Genomic DNA, 22,289 nt, shown 5'->3' with positions numbered 1-22,289 from the left:
CTCCAGGGGGGAGTTTGATGGACTTCTGGCATCTTGTCCTCATTTACAGGTGTGCATGGTATCCACCATCACGGAAAGTTTCTTTAAGCAGCATTTTGAACCATGGGGACCAGAGCGACTTCGCTCCTGCCAGTGGCTACAATTGAGGGCAGCTAACGGGCTAGCTAAACCATATGTTGGCTACTTGGAGTTGGAAGGGGGACTTTGTGGCAAGTTATTGCCACAATGGGGTGTGCTAGTAGTTAAAAACATTCCCGGTGGAGGACCTTTACAGGCGCCGGGCGTTTTGGGGATGATCATCCAGCGCTGTTACCAAGAGCTCTTTGCCCAGTATGGCAGTGCTCTGTTTGGACAATCTGAGGTGTCCACAGCCCCAGGTGTAATTTTTGGGGCCCTGAAACAGGGCCAGCAAGCTCAAGCTACGGTAACCCCCAGTGCATTTATTGTAAGGACACGTGGTCGAAAGGCTCGTTGGATTTCTGGTGGTGTCCTGGCTATCATTGCTGTCACTTGTTCAGAGCAATGTGCTGGTTCAGCAGTGTTGTTTGAGCCATGTGGCTCAGGCCTCCCTCCATCACTTGTAAAAGTGGACAGCTTACATCCCAATCATCAACGTGGGGTCCACCGCTGTGAGACTCCACCCACGTACCCTGGTGGGCACGCTGGCTCCAGCTGGAGTGGTGAGTTTGCCCAAGGAAGTGACTGAGGTACAATCAGAGGCCGCTGTGGTGGCTGCTCATGCAGCATCCACCCTGCCTCTGGCTCAACTGGACTCAGTAGACCTCTCTGCACTTTTGGCGGAAGAGCGGGAGAAGGTCCGGGCCCTCCTAGAGAAGTATTTAACTGTCTTTTCAGTGCATGAGGGTGACCTGGGTTGCACAAGCCTAATCACTCATGAGATTCCGTTGATGGATGATGCTCCCGTCCGGCAGCGCTAAAGGGGCATTCCTCCATCGGATTATGTGGCAGCAAAGGAGCATATTAACAATTTACTCCAGTCTCAGGTGATTCATGAGAGCAGCAGCCCCTTTGCGTCCCCAATCGTTTTGATCCGCAAAAAAGATGGTGGTCTTCGGCTTTGCGTGGACTACAGGCAGTTGAATAGTAGGACTAGGAAGGATGCTTTTCCACTTCCTCGAATAGAGGATAGACCCACTCCTTGGATGCCTTGTCAGGAGCTCGTTGGTTCTCCACTCTGGGACAGCGGTTACCATCAGGTGGCGGTGGCAGAGGCAGTTCTCCACACCATTTGGCCTTTTTTGAGTGGAATCGCATGCCCTTTGGCCTTTGCAACGCCCCCAGCACCTTTCAAAGGCTGATGCAGCGAATGTTTGGCGAGCAGCAAGGTCAGTCCTTGCTTTTGTACCTGGATGACATCATTGTCTTTTCCTCAACAATCGAGCAGCATCTGGAGCGATTGGAGCAGGTGCTTGAGAGACTACAGCTCGAAGGGCTTAAGGTTGAGCTCGCCAAATGTGCCTTTTTTCAGCACCAGGTGCATTATCTGGGGCATGTGATTTCGGACCAGGGAGTCTCTACAGACCCTGGCAAGGTGGAAGCGGTGGCTAATTGAGAGCCCCCTACTACAGTGTTCCAGCTGCGATCGTTTATTGGCTTTGCCAGCTATTATAGACGTTTTGTGGAGGGATTTGCCAAGTTGGCTGCACCGCTGCACCGGTTAGTGGCAGAGCTGAGGGGAACAAGGTCAGAAAAAAGTCTGGACGTGGTGTAAGTAACCACTGGACAGAGGAGTGCAAGTGCAGCTTTGAGGCTTTAAAGGCTAAGCTGACTACAACACCAGTGCTGGCGTATGCAGACTTCTCCCGCCCTTTCATCTTAGAGGTCAATGCCAGCAACTGAGGCCTTGGAGCCGTTCTTTCCCAAGAACAAGAGGGTAGGGTGCGGCCAATAGCCTACGCTAGTCGAGGCTTGCGGCCTACAGAGAGGAACCCAGTCAATTACAGCTCCATGTGATTGGAATTTTTGGCACTTAAATGGGCAGTAGCTGAGAAATTCAGGCGAGTACCCCCTCAGCTATCTGTCCACCACCAAACTTGGTGCCATGGAGCAACGGTGGGCAGCGCAGCTGGCAGCGTTTGACTTGGAGATAAGGTACCGCTCGGGCCGCAGCAACAGAAATGCACACGCTCTGTCAAGGCAGCACTTTCCAGACATGCAGGCCTGGAGGGATGTTCTTCCTGGTAGCTGCTTGCCCATGTCGTTGCAGCAGGTGCAACAGACGGAGACTGTCGGTACAACCCAAGCCACCATGGTTGCCCTGCCCCATCACAGCCCCTCCGACATGGCTTCACTCCAAGGGGCTGATCCTGTTCTAAAGGAGTTTCTGCCTTTCTGGGAGCGGCGGACTCGCCCAAGCCCGGAGGAGGGAAGTTGTCCTCACCCACACTGGCATTGCTTCGACAGTGGAACCGGCTAGTGAGCAAGGTGGGATTCTGTACAGAAGGGTCTTTCGAGATGATGGTGGGGAGGCGGTGTTGCAAATCTTGCTTCCTGGCTCGATCAGGGAGGAAGTGTGGACGGCAGTCCATCAGCAGCATGGTCATCAGGGTGTAGACAGGACCCTTGACCTGCTACGCCAGCGCTGTTATTGGCCTGGTGTGTCAGCTGAGGTGGCAGAATGGTGCAGTCAGTGGGAGCGCTGCCAAGTAGCTAAAGTCACTCGTCCTGCAGCTCGCGCCCCCATGGGTCATTTGCTAGCCTCCAGGCCCAATCAGATTTTGGCTATGGATTTTTCGGTGCTGGAGCCAACTACCAGTGGCATAGAGAATGTTCTCGTCATTACTGATGTCTTCAGTAAATACATCATGGCGGTTGCGACTCGGGATCAGCGCGCTGCAACAGTGGCCCAGGTCTTGGTCACAGAATGGTTTTCAAAATTTGACGTTCCAGCTCGGAAACATTCCGATCAAGGTCGGAGCTTTGAGAGCGCCCTCATTCAACAACTCTGTGACCTCTATTCAGTGGAGAAGTCTCGCACCACACCTTACCACCCAGCGGGTAATTGGCAGTTTGAATGCTTCAACAGAACCCTCTACGACCTTCTCAGAACTCTACCAGTGTCCCGGAAGAGAGACCGGAACGTGTGCCTGCCGCAGCTGTTGTATTCTTATAACACGACTCCCCATCAGTCAACGGATGAGTCACCATTTTTTCTGATGTTTGGACAGGAACCAAGGCTTCCGGTTGACTTCCTGTTAGGAAGAGTACAGGAGCCAGTGGAGGGCACTGTGCAGGAGTGGGTCCAGGAACACAAGGCTCGGCTAAAACTGGCTTTTGAGGGCACCAGAGAGAAGCTGCTCGCAGCTGCAGATCGCAGGAAGAGAGGTCATGATGAAGGGGTAAGGGACCCTCCTTTGAGTGAGGGGCAGTTGGTCTTCTGCGAGACCTGGGGTTTAGAGGACGACAGAAAATCAGGGATTTGTGGGATCACAGGGTGCACAGAGTATTAAAGGCACCCAGAGAGGGGTGCTCAGTGTACACAATTTCCCCCAGGGATGAACCCTGTAGACCCCGACAAGTCCATCGGTCCTTACTAAAGGCCGTGGTCAGGCGAGGACTAGACAAAGAGTTGGCTGGTTGCCCTCCGAGCCAACCCCCACAAAGTTCCCCTCTATCCCAAGAGGACCCAATAGAGAACGGGGACTGGTTTGTTCTAAGGGAGGACCGGACTAGTGAGGCGGTAGAGGACAACCAACCTGAACTGCATCTTGGACAGGTTGCACCAGTCTTCTCTGAGGCTGAGGCAGCTGCTGTACCCTCTGCTTCCGGAGTCACCTTACTAGCTGACCGGGATAGAAGTAGCGTACCAGTGCGCCGGACGTCACGGCCCACTGCTGGACAACACTCCAACCCCCACCGGCTTCCTAGGGCCGTAGCGGAGGAGCAAAGCTGCTCTTCAGTAAGCATATCATCTGCTGTTGCTTTTAGACCATGGCTTTAGTTTGCTTTAGTGCATCATCGTCGGGTCGACGATGCATTTTGTGGGGGAGGATTGTGGCAGGATTAATTGGCTCAGGTGCAGTGGGGAGGATAATTACAAGCAGTGGCCTCATGGGGCGCTATAAAAGGCCAAGAAGCCTTCACTTGGTCAACTTGGTCATGGGCAGCATTTGGCCATTGGAACCGCCCACTTCCTGTTTGCACACCTCCGGTTTAGCCTCGCAGGTAATGTAGCGGTGGTAGGCTAATGACAGGAGTTTGTTCGCTGCCTCATATTCACACACTGTTTCAGCTCCGGATGAGACCTGCAGGCACAGATTTTGAGCCAAATACAGCCTCTGCAATTGAGCGCGCCTCCCAGGTGTCAAACAGTCTGTCTGGTAAGCCGGCGAGGGTCAAGTCCTGCGCTTGCCTTTAAGCTGTTTTATTTTTGTAATGTTTGTTGTTCTTGCAGCGCCGGGGACTTTCTAACGCTCCCACCTGCCAAACAGCTGCTGCTTTTTATATATTGAATTTTAGAAATGTTTTAAGGAACTGTCACTGCTCGTGAACAGAATCCCTGCGGACTTCTGACCAGGGCTCTGCCAGGCCCGGGTGCTCCTCAGGTGCCTGTGAGCCTGAGTGACGGAGGACTAAATGGGGCATCACGCCTGAATCCTCCTTCACCACCAACGAGAATAAAAGCTCGGCCGCGCTCCGTTCATTAAGCAGCACCCTGCGGCGGTCTTACTCTCAAGAAAGTTTCTTTTATTTTGCTTTTAGCATTTTTATACAATTCTTTCAGAACTGTGTTTTAATTGTGCATTTTATTGTGTAATCCCCCTTTGTTTTCCCCCCTCCCTCAGTGCTGAGGACTCAGGTGTCAGCCCTGAGTTCTTTTTTTTTTCTTTTTTTTTTTTTTTTTTTTTCTTTTTAACTTGTTCTGTCCAACAGCTGAGCAAACAGATTAGAGCTGAAGGCTTTTTGTGTTGGACAGGTTTTACTATCACAAAAAGAGGTTATATAGCTTCAAGAAACTAGAGTGTAGATTTGTATAAACCCCTTTTTGTCGTATTATTTTTTATTTATTTGTTACATTTAGTGTGTGTGGGGAGGGAGAGGGGAAGAATGTGAGGGGAGGGTGGAAGAGAGTAAAAGGAAGAAAGGTGAAAAGGTGGGGGATACAAGCACTGATTTGACTAAGTTATTAATTTAAGCTGTAACAATTATACCAGATCTGCTGGAAAGACGAATGTTACATCAAAGGTGAAAATCTGACACTAAGATGAGCGAGAAAAAAAAACTGTCCATCAATACACTGTAGGTAAGGAGGAGGGATGAAGCAGACAGGGAGCAGTGTGGAGTGTGCACGTGCACGTGGGGGTGGAGATACATGCATGCTGCCGACGTGAACCGTGTGTTCATAAAGGGAGCCAGATCCTACCCAGCCAGACCAGCCAGACCAGGAGAGGGGAGGAGAGCCCCCCAGGCCAGAAGCCCCCCCAGCATCCGGACCCAGGCAGCCCGAGAGGGGAGGAGGAGGGGACCGCCCACCCCACCAGCCAGGCACAGAGAGGGCCCCCCTACAGGGGCCCCCCCAATGCCCAGAGGGTAGGGGCGGTTCCAAAAAAGATTAAAATTATCAATAAAATACTCAGCAGCACTGCAAGCACCCAGTTTGATCTGTTGACCGACTGAGTCTCAGGGTGGTCAAATACACGTCTTATTTCAGTCAAAAAAAAAAATCGGAGTATTACTGAAACCCAATTACTGAAAAGCATACAGGCCGATCTAACCCGCTGGGTCAACCTGCCTCTGTCCCTTATGGGCAAGGTAGCCACAGTTAAAATGAAAATCTTACCTAAAGTTAATTATCTCTTCTCAATGATTCTCACACAACCGCCACCAAAATGGTTCAAAACATTAGACTCATCCATATCAAGCTTTTTTTGAAACAATAAACCTGCAAGAAATATGTTAAAAACTTTAAAATCTGCAAAAAGCTGTAGAGGCTTAGAATTACCTAACTTCCACAAATACTTTCTTGCAAATAGATTACAATACATCTTAAAATGGTTAAAAAATAATCCAGAAGGGGGGTGGTTTGAGCAACGACATGTGAAGACGTTTAGCCTTGTGGCTCCGCAGAAATACCCGATTTTTCGGTTAAATAATAAACATCTAACGTCCTGAACCGATCCACCATCTCCAGAAACGCTCTCTTAGACCGAACTGAAGACGTTCATTTGTGATGTCTGGATCAAGAAATACCAAAAAGTCAGAGACTGCCAAAGCTACCGAGAGCAGCCCCGGGTCAATGGATATGGCTAAGCTAATGGATGCTATCACGAACTCGGAGAAAACAGTACTGGCTAAGATTGCTTCGCTGGACACGAAAATTGAATCTAAATGCCAAATGCTGAACGAAAATATGGAGTCGCTCCGACGGGATTTCAAAGATCAACTTGAAGGTCTGAGAAGCGAATTCAGTGCTAAGCTAAGTCCACTGGAGGCTAGCATTGCTGACAATCGGGCCCAGATAGCTAGCTTGGAGAATGCTACAAACAACTACTCCGACAGAGTGGTGAACATGGAAGAAGAAATGTGCCGCTTAAAAGCTACTGTGACAACCCTGACGGAGAAGACAGAGGACCTGGAGGGAAGGCAACGCCGCTGCAATATTCGCATTCTCGGGGTAAAGGAGCAGTTTGAAGTTGGCACGCGGCCTGTTGACTCGGTGGCTAAGCTACTTCAGGATGTTTTGGGCATGGATTCGGCCCCCACGCTGGATAGAGCGCACCGCGGACTGCAGTCCACCCCGGCCAAAGGAAAGCAACCCCGGCCACTTATAGTGAAGTTTCACTATTATCAAGAAAAGCTGGATGTGCTTCGCAGAGCAGCTAGGAAAGAGTCTTTGGAGTATGATGGCAACAAGATCCTTATTTTTCCCGATCTCCCAGCCACAGTGGCAAAGAGAAGAGGAGCCTTTAAAGAGGTTAAAGAGCTGCTGCGAGGATGCCAGGGCGTGAAATATGGGATGCTGTACCCTGCGAGGCTGAGAATTTCTTCAAGCTTGGGTGAGAAAATATTCCTGGACCCTGCTGCAGCCAAAGACTACACCCAGAAATATCTGGTGCACAACAACTAGCAGGAAGACTGAGACAAATAAAGGAGAGTGTTCTGGAGAGGGAGGTTTGTTACATTTTAGTTTAGATTCTGTTAGATGGGAATATTTTGTATCCTAGGTATTTTCTGTTATGAGCATTGTGGTTGGTGAGTATAGTGGTTGGACAGGTTTACATGGTACACCAGCTCATTGGGGGGGAGGGGGGAGATTCGGGTTTAATGTGTTTAGTCTCTGTGTTATTTTTTTTGGTTTGTAGGTTGTTGTTGTTGTTTTTTTTTTGTTTGTTTTTTTGTTTTTGTTTTCTTGTTGCAGCTCCAAATATATATACCTCATCCTTGTGTGGGTGTGCACCCTTATGAGAAGATGAAACCTAAGTAGACATGGCTGCCCGTATTAATCTAAGACAAACAGTGGGGCCCAACTCAGTGACATTTCTTACATGGAACGTTAAGGGTCTTAATAATCTGGTCAAACGGAGGAGAGTCTTTACACATTTGCTGAATTTCCAACCAGATATAGTCTTTCTCCAGGAAACACATCTGCGTGCCGCTGATGCTCATAAGCTATCTCATAGCTCTTTTTCACAGACATACCACTCTGCTTTTGACACAAAGGCAAGAGGGGTTGCCATACTTATTAAAAAAAACCTTTCCTTTGTCTGTACAAATGTGATTCAGGATGCTAATGGTCGTTTTGTTCTTGTTGCTGGTAAATTGTATAACACCCCAGTTCTTTTGGTTAATGTCTATGCCCCTAATTGGGATAACCCACAATTTTTCACAAGCTTGATTGCAAAGTTAACGGGTTTAGACACTCATCACCTCATCATGGGTGGGGATCTAAACTTAGTTCTTGATCCGATTCTTGACAGATCAAGCACACGTCAGTCAGCAGCGACACCTAAATCAGTTTCTGTTCTCAACACATTCATTCAAAATTATGGTGTCTCTGACCCGCTGCGTATTACTGAGCCATCAGCAAAACATTACTCTTTCTTTTCTCCGGTACATCATTCATACTCAAGGATCGATTACTTTTTGGTGGATAATATTTTTACTTCTCGGATCATTAATTGTAAATACCATGCTATTGTTATTTCGGACCATGCTCCTGTGCAATTGGACCTTTCATTTCCCACGGCTCATGCCCCGCAACAACGGGTGTGGAGACTTGACTCAACCTTGTTATCAGATGAAGAATTTTGTAAATATATTTCCTCACACATTGATCTTTTTTTGGAAATAAACGACACACCTGATGTTTCTAAAACTCTAATATGGGAGTCTCTTAAAGCATATTTACGCGGGCAAATAATCTCTTTTACAGCTCAGAAGAACAAAAAGTGTGGTGAGAGACTTAGGGAATTAACCGAACTCATAGCAAATCTAGACGTGCAATACGCCAGCAACCCAACACCTGATTTATATAAACAAAAGCTTTTGCTACAATCTGAATTTGAAACATTATCAATTAAAGCAACAGAGAAGTTACTGCTCAGAACAAGGCAAAGGGTATATGAGCATGGGGAAAAAGCAAGCAGATTGCTCTCACACCAGCTGCGACAATCAATTTCTAATCATTCAATAACAGAGATCAAAACAGACTCAACTCAAGTAGTGACAGATCCCAAACAAATCAATACAGCTTTCAAGAACTATTATCAAAATCTCTATGCCAGTCAAAGTACATGTAATTCCGATGAAATTGAAGCTTTTTTGGAAAAACTAAATATTCCTTCGATGGAATCAGATCAACAACAGACACTTGAGAGACATATTTCTGTGGCTGAAATATTGATGGCAATTGGTTCATTACAGAATGGCAAAGCTCCAGGTCCTGATGGATTTCCATCAGACTTTTACAAGGTCTTTGCTAACAAACTTGCCCCTCTACTCTGCATGGTGTTTGCAGAAATCCATGCAACTTCTAAACTGCCTCAAACATTATCCCAAGCCACGATTTCAGTAATCTTAAAAAAAGGCAGGGACCCCCAGAAGTGCGAATCATATCGACCAATTAGTCTACTTAATGTGGACTACAAGATTTTAACTAAAGTCCTAGCGCTTCGCCTGGAGAAAATAGCCCCCAGTGTTATTCACGAAGACCAGACAGGTTTTATTGCTGGCCGCCAGTCATATTTTAACACCAGGCGTTTGTTTAATATTTTATATTCCGACCACTCTGTTGATGTTCCAGAACTAATTGTCTCACTCGATGCTGAGAAGGCCTTCGACTGCGTGGAGTGGAGATATCTGCTGGCTGTACTGCGCAAGTTTGGCTTTGGCTCAGGGTTCATATCCTGGATTAAAACGTTGTATTCAATGCCCCTCTCATCTGTTCGCACCAATAGTACCGTCTCCGAATATTTTGCCTTGCATAGAAGCACCCGTCAGGGATGCCCGTTGAGCCCACTACTTTTTGATTTTGCAATAGAGCCGCTGGCAATAGCCCTACGAACAGACAAGGGAATTACTGGGATCAGTCGGGGTGGGGAGGTACATAAAACTTCATTGTATGCTGACGACTTACTTTTATACATCGCAAACCCAGAGGAGTCTATTCCGAGGATGTTAGAACTACTTAGCTCCTTTGGATCCTTATCAGGGTACAAACTGAATTTAGGAAAAAGTATCCTTTTTCCCATTAACCAACTGGCAAGAGACTGGGATTATTCAAAATTTCCACTTACAGTAGAAAAAAAATCATTTGCTTATCTTGGAATTAAAATTACAAATAATTATAATACTCTTTTTAGATACAACTTTTCCTCACTTTTGGAGAAAACAAAGGCAGATCTGGCCAGATGGTCAGCTTTACCAGTTTCTTTAGCGGGGCGAATTAACACGATCAAAATGGCAGTTCTGCCTAAATTTATGTATTTTTTCCAGATGATTCCCCTTTTTCTACCTAAGGTATTCTTTACAAAGTTAGATGGACTCATATCTTCATTTATATGGAATAAAAAATGCCCAAGAATACGTAGGTCCAAATTGCAACGTTCTAAATCTGAAGGTGGTTTTGGCTTGCCAAATTTTAAATATTATTACTGGTCAGCAAATATTGTAAAACTTTCAATTTGGCTCCGCACTTTTAAAGAAAACAGAGGACCCCTCTGGTCCACTATGGAACTCACCTCTGATCTCCCTGCGTCACCAGTGTCATTTATGTGTGCCTCGTTGCCAATCACTAAAAAAATGAGCTTCAGAAACCCAGTGATTATAAACACCCTTAAGATCTGGTTCCAATGCCGTCGCCACTTTGGGTTTCAGCGGACTCTCATTTACTCACCAATCTCCTCCAATCCATTTTTCCCACCTGCCCTAAATGATTTTGGTTTTAAAACATGGCAGAGAAAAGGAATAGTTTTTTTTACTGATTTATTTGTTGATGGTTCATTTATGTCTTTTGAAAGCATCTGTAAAAATTTTGATATCCCCAAGTCTCATTTTTTTAGATACTTACAGGTCCGTAGTTTTGCAGGGAAACACTTCACCACTTATCCAATACAACCACTCCCCGGTACTCTCGAAAATTGCTTGCAGTCTCAACCCACCACCAGAGGTCAGATCTCGCAAATATATAATCAACTACATCACATTGACCCCACATCACTAAGTCAATTGAAACACTCCTGGGAGCTAGACCTGAATTCTGAGATTCCAGAGGAAATCTGGAACACAAGTATTACCCTCATACATTCAACATCTATCTGCATTAGACACAGTTTGACACAATTCAAAGTTTTTCATCGCTCATACTTAACGAAGGCTAAGCTGGCAAGGATATACAACAGCAGTGACGATCGATGCCCAAGATGTAACCATTCACCGGCTACGTTGAGTCACATGTTCTGGTCATGCACTGCCTTAGATAGGCTATGGGACTCTGTTTTTAAAACATTTTCACATTTGTGTGGGAGGAAAATTGATCCCAATCCATTCACAACAGTGTTTGGTGCTCTCCCGAACACAGAGGGACTAAACTCATATCAAACGAACGCAATAGCTTTTCTATCTCTCCTGGCACGTAGACTAATTCTAGTGAAGTGGAAGGATGAACGGCCCCCTTCCTTTGTCCAATGGGTGAGAGAAGCCATGATGTGTTTACAAATGGAATACCTCAGGTATAACATACAGGGCTCAACAGGCAAATATTATAAAATGTGGGCACCTTTCATAACATATATTGAGGGTCTGCCATTTACATGAGGTAAGGGGTTTTAAAGAATATATCAGCGGTTTTAAGAGGGAGCTGCAGTGTATGTGTATATAAATGTGTTTTTTTTTTTTTTTGTTCTGTTTTGTTGTTGTTTATTACCCTATAAGAGTATGTTTGGTCTATTTTAGTTGTCTCCTATTTGGGTTTCTGTCGGTGTTGTCTGTTTTATAAAAATTTGACTAAGGGAATCTATAAGTAAGCTGTGTTTCACATGCCACTGGTTGGCAGGTTTTATGTTACTCTCAATTTTATAGGCCTGTATATGTATGTATATATGTATATACTTAGTTCTTACTTATTTAATCTTCTACGACTGTACAGTTTTAAAGCTGTTTTTTATATGTATGTGTGTTTCTATAAAAAATTGAAAATCTTTAAATAAAGTGTTCAAAAAAAAAAAATAATAATCCAGAAACCAACTCATGGTTAGACTTGGAACAGGCGTTATGTGGAAAGATCAACCTGTCAGATCTACCGTTTATTAGCCAAACAGTTAAAAAACAGGATTGTTTTCAAAGTATTAATATAAACACCACTTTAACAGCCTGGTGGGAATTTCTCAAAATATCAAAATCATCAATTCAACTGTGCAAAATGACACCCATCTGGGACAACCCAGTCATCCTCCTAAACAAAAAATTATACACCTCCCAGCTTGGCAAGCTGGGGGCGTAAAACAACTAGAGCACGTAATTATTGATAGAAAATTCATGACTCCCCAGGAACTTCAAGACAAACATGGAATAAATAACTTCTTGGAATATCAGCAACTTAAACTCTATTATTATTAAAAAGTTTAAATACAGAGACAACGATTTAAGGCTACCAGAGGTACTTACTTAACTGATAAATTTTTCAATGAATAAAACTCTCTCCAAAATATACAAACTCTTATGCAATTTAGATAATAATGTTTCTCTTCCAATAACAAAATGGGATGCAGATTTGAGCATGCATGATGAAAGCTTTTGGTTAGAACTTTGTTTAAACACCTTTAAACTGACAAAAAGTCCAAATCTGCAGCTAATCCATTTCAAAACTCTTCACAGAATTTACTACACTGGAAAGAGGATGTTCAAGATGGGTCTCAGTAACATTTTTCCGCACTGTGAAAGTAATCTACCAGACAGTTAAATGCATGCACTGTGGTTCTGCACGCCTGTCCAGGCTCTCTGGCAGCAGGTATGTGCCGATCTATCAGTCTGGCTTAAGGTTTCAATCACCAATCATTCAATCATCTTCACCGTCACTTCGTGTGCTTGGTGACATGAGTGCCATCGATGTAGAAAGAGGATTACGATCTATCATTTTCATAACTCTTTGTATTGCTAAAAAAAAGATTTTAATAAATTGGAAAAACAAGAAAAATGTAAATATAAGTCAACACTGAAAACTCCTGCTTGATCATATCAGCTTGGAAAAAATGTCAGCCCAAAGTTCAAGTAACTTTGAAATAATTCAGTCTCTCTGGTCTCCCATAGCTAACTCCATGACTTAGAGGGTAGGGGGCCTGGTCGTCGCTGCTCCTTGCCCTTCTGCCGTGGTTCAGGGTGGGGACTCTGTTAGTCGGGGGGTCGGGTCCGGTGCCTGGGTGGGGCGGGCTGGGGCGCTGCGTGGTCTTCTCGGCTTGGGTGTGGTGGGGGGGGGTTGAGTGGTGGTCTGGGTTGGCCTGGGGGGGGGGTCTCTTTGCCTGTGCTGGGGGGGGGGGGGGTTGGCGGGGGTCCCTGCTCGGGGGGGGAGGAGGTCCAGCGGATGCTGGATGGGCTGCCCATCTACACCTGGGTCTGGGATCAACCCTTCCCTGGCTGTGGGACGGGGCGAGGCAACCCTTTTGGGACCCCCGGTCGCTATGGGTGTCGGGGGGGGGGGGGCTGTTTGACCACCGGAGGACAGTCTACCAGCTGTCCCCAACTTACCCCCTTCCTCATATAATCTCATATTAGGGTGAGGGGGTGGGGGGGTTTAGCCTGCGATGCACCTTGGGCGGAGGAGCTACTTGGCGGCGGTCCCCCTCCCATGGTTGCCGTATGGAGTGGGCCCCCCCTCTCTCGGTTTTATTTGCACCTTAGACATGTAGGGTCCTTGGTAGTGGGGGGGGTGCTTGGACATCACAGAAGCAGGTGTCCTCTTAGCGCCCTACCCACCAATTTTAACCGCACCCCAGACATTTAGAGCCCCTTGGTGGGGAAGGTGATGGGACATCACTGTGAGTAATCAGGAGATGTCCCCTCAGTGCCCTACCCGCCAATTTTAACTGCACCCCCTTAGTACACACACCCTTCACCCCTCAAAATATACATTCCAAAATAAACACACACACATGCACACACACACCCTCACAAACACACACACACACACACACACGCATTTTGCAAGGAAGGTGGGACCTTGGACCATCTGTCCCCTACCCTATCACTGGTAGGCGGTACTGGACCCTTGGCAACGGCGGCCGTGTCCCCTGGGTGCTGGTTTCCTGGGCCCGGTGGCCCCCTCTCCACGCAGGGGAGAAGGATCCCTGAGCTTTCTGGCAAGGCCAGAAGCCGGGGATCACATCACACCAGAGCTGGGGGTGTACGTGTCCCTGTGGGGTGGGTTCTGATCCTTGCCCCAGGGTGCTGGGCCTCGCCAAATTTCCAACTGTGCCCGAGCCTGGTCGGGCCATGTTTACAACACCCCTCGTGGGCCCCCCTTTTCCCGGGTTGCCCCCCTCCTGGGCGGGGATGGCTGTCCCCTGCCTTGCTCGTTTCTGGACCAACCGTGGGCTGGGTGGGTGGCTGCCTGGAGCGCGGAGCGGGTCTGCCTTCCTCCAGGTCTCGTACCTGGAGTTGGGGCGAGGGGATGCCCAGAACTCCTGGGTGGTGATGCGGTGCTCGTCTGGGGCTGTGGGCACCTTTCACGGGTGGGGCCCGGCGTTGGGCCCTCCTGGCGCGGCGGGGGTGCTGCTCTACTGGTTGGGCTGGGCCAGCACTCTCTTTCCCCCCATCCCTCCCTGCTCTCTGGCTCTGGGGGCCTCGCGGTGGTCCTGCTGGCCCGGGCCTGGATGCCGGATGTGATCGCCCGGGGGCGGTTGTTCTCCGCCTGCTCCCGTGTGGCTTTGGGGGTTCTGGCTGCTGCGGCGGGGGTCTTGGTGTGGGGGTGAATGGGCACTCTCCCTCCTTTTCACATTCCACCATCCATTTTAGAAGAACAAACACTCACCTGAGCACAGGTGTTAGCTCACCTTTGCACTAATAGTTTGTGTGATTGATTGAATAAAATATTTCACACTAGTTGGTTTGCAGGCATAAGTATGCATGTGTGAACACCATCTGTATTGTGTACATGTTGACATGTGGACATTTTTGCAGCTAGCAGGTGTGTTTATAACATTTGAGTGTGTGTGGACAGGCCCTGCCCTTTGAGATCTGTATTACATCTGAACCTCACCGAAATGATAAACATCCAGTAGCTTGTTGCTTTATGCTGCTTCATGGTTTTACCCCCCCCCCCCCCTCCTATGATCACCCTCCTATCCCCCCCTAACATCCCTCTCTCTTCTGCCCGTCTTTCCTTTTACGTCCGGTCCAACACAAAAGATTTTCAAATATGATTAAAATGTTAAAATGTTGTTAAAGTAAAATATGTCCAACACAAGAGGCCTTCAGCTGTCTGTCTGCCCAGCTGTTGGACAAGAAAAGTAAAAAAATAAATAAAATAAAAAAATTGGGGTATGAAAGATGTCCAAAACCATGCCGATCAAAAGAACACTCCCCCCACTGCAGTGCTTTTATCTCTAGTAAACTAACAATGTAGCAGATTTTTGCTCTGTCAGTTGCATAGGTGTGGAAATTTTGTTAAAAATCTAAGGCACACTGCAGGAGGAAGCCCCCTGCACTTACCCAGGTCCTCAGAGTAAGGTTTGAGAACCGGAATGTGGGTTTCTCTTCCAGCTCCTGGTGGACTCGATGGAGTAGCAGGAGTGGGCGGGGTTGGCGTAGGTTGCAATGCTGTGAGAGAAAAAGAGGAAAACTGTTGTGAGAGCTGGGAAAGCTAACCAACAATGATGTTAAATTTGTCGTCCAGGGCAAGTATCATCTGCTCGTGTCTCAAAACCTGTGGTTTGAGAGGAGAAGCAGGTTGTTGAGTAGGGTCCGGGGAAGAAGAGGTGTCCGCTGGATCCATGTAGGCCAGACTATTCTGCTATGGCAGGTCGGTGGAAGGTTGAATCCAAATGTGGACATGGCTTTCTGGGTAACAAGTTTAGCTTTGAATAGTGTGAGGATGGCGGGCTGGCAGTTTTGCAGGTGGGCTGGCTGGCGGGCAGGATGGATCTTGGAAATCATTTTAGCTCTGATCGTACTTGCCAATATATATATATATTTTTTTTAACTTGTTCTGTCCAACAGCTGAGCAAACAGATTAGAGCTGAAGGCTTTTTGTGTTGGACAGGTTTTACTATCACAAAAAGAGGTTATATAGCTTCAAGAAACTAGAGTGTAGATTTGTATAAACCCCTTTTTGTCGTATTATTTTTTATTTATTTGTTACATTTAGTGTGTGTGGGGAGGGAGAGGGGAAGAATGTGAGGGGAGGGTGGAAGAGAGTAAAAGGAAGAAAGGTGAAAAGGTGGGGGATACAAGCACTGATTTGACTAAGTTATTAATTTAAGCTGTAACAATTATACCAGATCTGCTGGAAAGACGAATGTTATATCAAAGGTGAAAATCTGACACTAAGATGAGCGAAAAAAAATCTGTCCATCAATACACTGTAGGTAAAGACAGGGAGTGTGGCAGTGTGCACGTTTACGTGGGGGTGGAGATACATGCATGCTGCCGACGTGAACCGTGTGTTCATAAAGGGAGCCAGAACCTACCCAGCCAGACCAGCCAGACCAGGAAAGGGGAGGAGAGCCCCCCAGGCCAGAAGCCCCCCCAGCATCCGGACCCAGGCAGCCCGGGAGGGGAGGAGGAGGGGACCGCCCACCCCACCAGCCAGGCACAGAGAGGGCCCCCCTACAGGGCCCCCCCCAATGCCCAGAGGCACAAGCGAACCCAGTGTCCGGCCCCCAGGCCACAAGACAGGAGCGCTTAGCCGTACCAGGCGGCAGCCATGGGGGCCACCGGGCGCCGGACACCGAGACAAAGGCCAGGGACGAAGCCAGGGCCCCCGGAACCCATGAGCCAGCCACCACCCGACCGGCGCCCCGTCCCCGCAAGCCAACCCAGGCACGCGACCTTAGCAACCCAGGGATCGCCACGCACCCACAGCCACCCCCCTAAAACCCTACGCACTACAACCCCCCCCCCCCGCCATAATATCTGACCCCCCCTCCCCAACCCTCTCAGTGCCCTCCCCTCTCTGTGATGGGGAGGGAAAGCCCCAGAGGGTCCCAGCGAGCCAGCCCCCAGGTCGGTCCTACCCATGCACTCACACACACATACTCACAATCATCTGGTTACCCTCCCTACCCCTGCCGCCACGCAGTAACCCCCCCCCCAGCCGGCCGACCCCCAGCGCCGCATGCCCGACCCCTCCCGCAGCCGACAGGATACCCATAAGCCCGTAGTGTGAGGATGGCGGGCTGGCAGTTTTGCAGGTGGGCTGGCTGGCGGGCAGGATGGATCTTGGAAATCATTTTAGCTCTGATCGTACTTGCCAATATTGTTACCAGAGGTGAACAATAGTGTGGCGTCAGCTGCAGGTCCATGTGAGGTTTAAGTAGAGTGGCTGACAAGGATCAGATGAGGAGCAGGTGTGACCAGGACGAGGTGCAGGTGGGGCTCAGGCACTGGATGAGAGCATGTCCACAGGATCACAACAAGAACAAGAGAAAAAGTTTGAAAACCACTGCCATAGTATGACATCATCAATAGTGTCAGGCCCCTGAAAACTTATCACAGGCCGAGCCGTTTTGGTACCCACTCTGGTTCTGTGTGTAGTTGGCTAATCTGAGATATGCAATAAAGGTATTAGGTCCCTCTATAAATTGCTGTCATTATTTATTGATACAATAACACTTCAATTGCCAACGTGTCTATTTTGTTTGTTTGTTTGTTTAATTTACAGGTGTCTTTGTCAGGGGATGCAATTAGATTGCCATTTCTAATTAATATACAACGTAATTAAAATACAACTATGTGTCAACGTGAGGGGGGCTTGAGAGCAGGTAGGACCCAGACGCAGAGGCGGGAGGCAAACGGTTCCAAGGCTAGAGGGTTTATTAAACAAACAAAAGGCGCTGCAGAGCAGGATCGCAAAACAAAACAAAACTCACTGTGGCGTGGCATGGGACATGGCATGAAGGGACGACGAGGCATGAAGAGGTTAATGGACCAGCACAAGAGGAAGGCAGAGACAAGACTTATATACAGACAGGGCAGACAAGACACAGGTGAACACGATCAGGGCAGATGGGGACCAAGGAAGTACAACTCAAGACAAGACAAGACAGGAACCCTTTCAAAATAAAACAGGAAACAGAACCAACTAAAACAGAACAAGAACTAAAGCAAAAACCAAGACAAAACAAACTCAAACCATGACAGTATGTTTACAACATAAAGCATGTTGTAAACGCCAGTGTTAAAACACCGTCAAAGTATAAGATAACCCAGGCAATAACTTTTAACAGTTCGCTCAAAACTAAACAAAAGCACACAACACAACAACTCAGGTATCTTAACACTACACAAAATAAACAAATTCACAAAAATGAGTCCCTTAATATATAACTAGGACAGTTTTACTTTCACGTTTCTATTTTTTCTTTTTTTTCTCTCTCTCTCTCATACACTCCATCCACTCGCCTGCTGCACGCGGGAACGCACAGCTGCAGCTATTTCATTCTCACTCTGTGCTAATCCTCAGTCCTCTGCTCTTTTACAAAGTAACATAACTGAACTGAACTGAACAACATTTCCTAATTTAGAGTTCATCAGAGATGTCAGGGGACACAGTTTATCAGTTTGTGATATAGAGTTAGTGCTGTTGTTTCAGGTGCAGCTGCTCCTTCTTTAACTGCAGAATTTTCTCTTAGTCTGTGTCTTACAGGTTTTATTTTACTTTTTTGTTCTGTGACCCCCACTGACACTTTATCTAACAGAATTTCTGATGTGGAGGTCCAGATGGAATATCTAAAGACCAGTAATAGTGCACCTCATAATAACTGTGACACACCATTAGATCTTAAGAATTTCTTTTGACTGTTGACTGGCCATGGCGATTTGGGACTAAACCTAATCCCAATGCTACCATGGTGTCTTTGCCCAGGAAATTTGCTGGACATTCAGGAGAATACAACATTGGCATTTTACAGGAATCTCCCTCTGGATGAGTTCAGTCAAGGCTACAAGAATAAGGTCACTTGAAGCAGCTCTTTTATTTGATGTTCTAATGAAGTACATACACACTGTTCTACATTCTCAAGAAACACACAAAAATGGTAGTCTCTGACATACACCGTTAATCTAATTTCTGGCCTCTCAGTTGTCACAGAAAAAAAAATCCTGCAATTTTACTTCAATTTCATTTAGATCAGGGGTCGGCCACCTGCGGCTCTCTGTGGTTTAGTAAAATAACCATCATGTTCTAAGATAGTGTGGGGCCTTTAACACCATCGGGTGCGAGCGGGCAGGAGGAAGAGAGCAGCGTGAACCATGTCTGCAGCTGTGAACGCCAACCAGAATCTGTTATGGGATGGAAAATTCGTCCTAAAAGACAGTCAGTGGCAATCTTGTAGGGGGACACATGAGCACCCCCACCAAGTTTTTTCAAGTTTTCTTCCTAGACTAAAACCACCCATTTCGTGTAAAACTGATTACATTTGTGTTAGGGCACCCCTACTATCCTGTCAACTTCCTGCTGTGATGACCTTATGTGGGGCTGTCTGTGTAGAACACGCTGGAGGGGGGGTTGCACGCGGGGGAAACAACTTCGGGCTACAGAGGATGTGAACAGGTAGAGAGGCGGGGCGGGGCTTAGACTCACCACTTATGATTCCAGACCTGCAGCAAACTAACAGCTGCTTACTAATAACAAATGGTTGTCAAAAAAACAGTTGTCATACATAAAGTTGATATACTTTGTTAAGATGTAAAGATTAAACTGCGCCCTTACTCAATGTGTTGTGGTAAAATCAGCGTCTATGTTTCAGCATGTGTTCATACAAGGTGCTTTACGGTAAGCTGTTGACTGTGATTTTGCAGCAGAGCTGTGCATGTGCAATAAATATTCAGTGTGTATGGCGAACTCTCTGATCCAAGGACCATGATCTGTATCTGAGAATAAACGTGCCTGTTACGCACAAAAGAGAAAGGGGCTCTACGTTTCTTCATCACGCAAAGAGGATACAGATTCAGACACCGCTCCATCGCTATAGATACTTTATTGGGTTTACTGGATTTAAAGAATAAAAAATAGAAACGAGTGGACAGAAGATCAATGGAAACATCATGCTCATTAAAAATTTAAATAAATAATTAGATAAATATCCTGACAGCATTTTGAATCAATACAAGTTTTACCAGATGAACTATCGCGATCAATCGTTTTGCCGATTAATCGCGAAAAAACGACACCCCTAGTGTTGCAGCTCCCTGTGGTTTCATTTCTGTGGATCCAAAAGGGTTCTGAGTGGTATCTAGATCATCTATTTGTTCATCATCCTAACTTCAGCTCTTAATCTTCCTGTTCAACTGCTTTTTCCTGGTCTAGTAATGCTGACCTCTGCTGTTGCTGTTGGTGACAATCTCTAGGAAAATGTCAGCGCTTGCCAAATCTCCAACATGCATCATCACTTCTGTCTGCACTTCTTTCAGCACTCGTGTAACCAACAAAACCACGCCCTCTGCTTCTTCCTCTAAAACCACTACCACCTCTTTCTCTCGGGTGGCCTCGTCCTCCTTGATATATCGCATCACTTGCACTCACCATCATTACTTTTATATCATCTTCCTTTTTCTTCTGACAGCAAACCTTTTCTACATGTGCAGCAAAATTCATATACTCCTGTAATCCTGAAGTAGTAAACTGGATCAAGTGTTTCTCAACGCTTTGTCTGATAGGTGTTCTGGAGTTCTGATGTACCGCATTCTTTAACTCTGGTTTGTACACTGTTTCAGTTTTATTATACAGTAGTTTTGTTCCTTTTTTATTTCTTTTTGTTTCACTTTGACTTTTATTCCTCTTTTTTGCTTCATCGTACTATTTATACGTATTTGTTAATCGTATTTGTTAAAACCCTTGTGCTGTCTTAGATGACCCCACCCTTACTTTGACGTGTTCTCCCTACCATGACAAAGGTGGATAGAGGTGGAAAGATTTCATGTAATCCATGGACACCAGTGAAGATCACAAATCATTGAATAAAAAAGGTTCAGCGCACTGTCTAGTGGGTCTAGATGACCCAACTCCCAACGTTAAAGTGCCTAGGATAGCACAAGGGTTACGATGTAAAGATTTAAGTCGGGTTGTGTTATGGTAAAGTTAGAGTGTTCGTTTTTAGGATGTGTTCATACGAGGTGCTCATGTGCAATGTTAAACGTGTATGGTGGAGTCCCTGATCCGAAGAGCATGTTCTGGATCTTTCTGATATGAATCGTGTCTGTTATGCAAAAAAGATAAAATGCCTCTGTGTTTCTCAAGAGGATACGGATGCAGACACCGCTCCCTCCATCCCTCTACAGTATTGATCACCAGTTGTTTTAGCTTTTATGTTTTTAAAGAATTTGTCACATCCGGATGGAGTTAATTTTGCCATTGAATCCACATCTCTACTGCCATTTGGGCAGATGGGCGGAGGACTTGTTATATTTACGTTCTAAATAATTAAAATTATTTTTTTTTAGCAGCTCCCCTTTTGATTCTGTGTTAACCATTTTTTTATCAGTTTACTATCAGAGTAAACGATAGGCAACTTAATCAAAGGTTCTCCATAGATAATGTTTTAATAGAGGATGACTGGGACATAGACGGGTCTTGATCGATATCCCAACGGATTTCAAAACCCTCACCCAAACCGCATTTAATCTAAATTCTGTAATCGTAATTCTGTAGTTTTTGCTAAATTCTTTCTAAGTGCAGGTAACTTAAAAAAACTGAATTTTCTCAGTTTCTAAAATGCATAGTGAACAATAATATGAACATTTTAAGACTGATTAAAAAAAAGATAACAGAAAGCTTCTTGAAGTATATGATAATTTTAAATGATTTCAAGAGAATCAATGGTTTTCACTTAGATTACCAACTGTAGATCTATGACGCATCATTGTGACCTGAATACAAGAGTGGCCACCAGGAGGCAGGGACATTGGTACTTCTTCCACTTTCGGCTTCTCCCATCAGGGGTCGCCACAGCGAACAAGTCGCATGGTAAATTTGGCAATGTTTTACGCCGGATGCCCTTCCTGACGCAACCTTCTCAAACCGGGCTTGGAACCGGCATAGAGAAGGGAACAGGGAGCAGCCCGGAGTTGAACCCGGGTTTCACGGACGGAAGGCGCCGCAAACCAGCACGATGGTACACTTTTATTTAAAAGGCCTTGCTTGGATTACTGCCTCCCAACATTTGTTCCTTAATCTCAATGGGACTTCCTGGTTAAATAAAGGTTTAATAAAATAATTTAAAAAACGTATATAAGCATACCATCCTGTAATAATTTCCTTTTCTTAGTCTTGTTATTAGGCTATCTCTTCTCATTTTGGTTTATGTCACCTATCTCTAATTCCCTGTTTCTTTTCACACATTACTAAGATTGTTACTCTATGATTTGTGTGCCTTTTGTTCAATGCATTGTAGAAATAGACTGATAGAATGTGATTTTGTATAAATTGTGTAGCTTTTAGTGTACAGAGAATGACTTTTTCTTACCCCTTCTTAATGCTTTTCTGCATCCACTTCAGTTCACATTATACATCTTATAAACAATTTAAAAACGGGCCCTGCATTTGCAGCAGGGTATGAACACATTGACAACTGATTCACACAGAGGGATGCCCTAAGGGCGGGCCATAGTTAGCCAGTTGA

The sequence above is a fragment of the Oryzias latipes genome, chromosome 14 (genome assembly GCF_002234675.1).
Source record: "Oryzias latipes chromosome 14, ASM223467v1".
NCBI lineage: Eukaryota > Metazoa > Chordata > Actinopteri > Beloniformes > Adrianichthyidae > Oryzias > Oryzias latipes.
Note: the sequence above shows the minus strand (reverse complement) of the source record.